Source organism: Grammomys surdaster, unplaced genomic scaffold (assembly GCF_004785775.1).
Source record: "Grammomys surdaster isolate TR1022 unplaced genomic scaffold, NIH_TR_1.0 150, whole genome shotgun sequence".
NCBI lineage: Eukaryota > Metazoa > Chordata > Mammalia > Rodentia > Muridae > Grammomys > Grammomys surdaster.
Genome location: NW_021604608.1, coordinates 13,257,703 through 13,258,076, shown reverse-complemented (window position 1 = coordinate 13,258,076; position 374 = coordinate 13,257,703).

The following is a 374-nucleotide window of genomic DNA, read 5'->3' as shown; positions in this document are numbered from 1 at the left end:
AGCATCAAAAGTTTCAACCAGAACTCCCAAAGTCTAAACCACCAACCAGAGAGCACAAAGGGAGGGACTCACGCACCTGTATAGGGAATTGAGGGTGACCTTGTTAGACTCCAGTGAAAGTGGAGAGCCAAGGTCCCCAAAAGTTTGGATCCCCTACTGTGTTGGAATTCGAGAGCAGGGAGATGGGACTGGGAGGATGTTTGGAGCACACCATCACAAAAATTAGGAGGAAGGGGTAGGGGATAAGGGATTTGGGGGGAGAATGAGAAAGGAGACAACATTGAAAGGTAAATACGTATAATACCCAATAAAAACCCCACACAGATAAAGGATTTAAAAAAAAAGGAAGTCTATTTATTTTAAATTAATTTCAA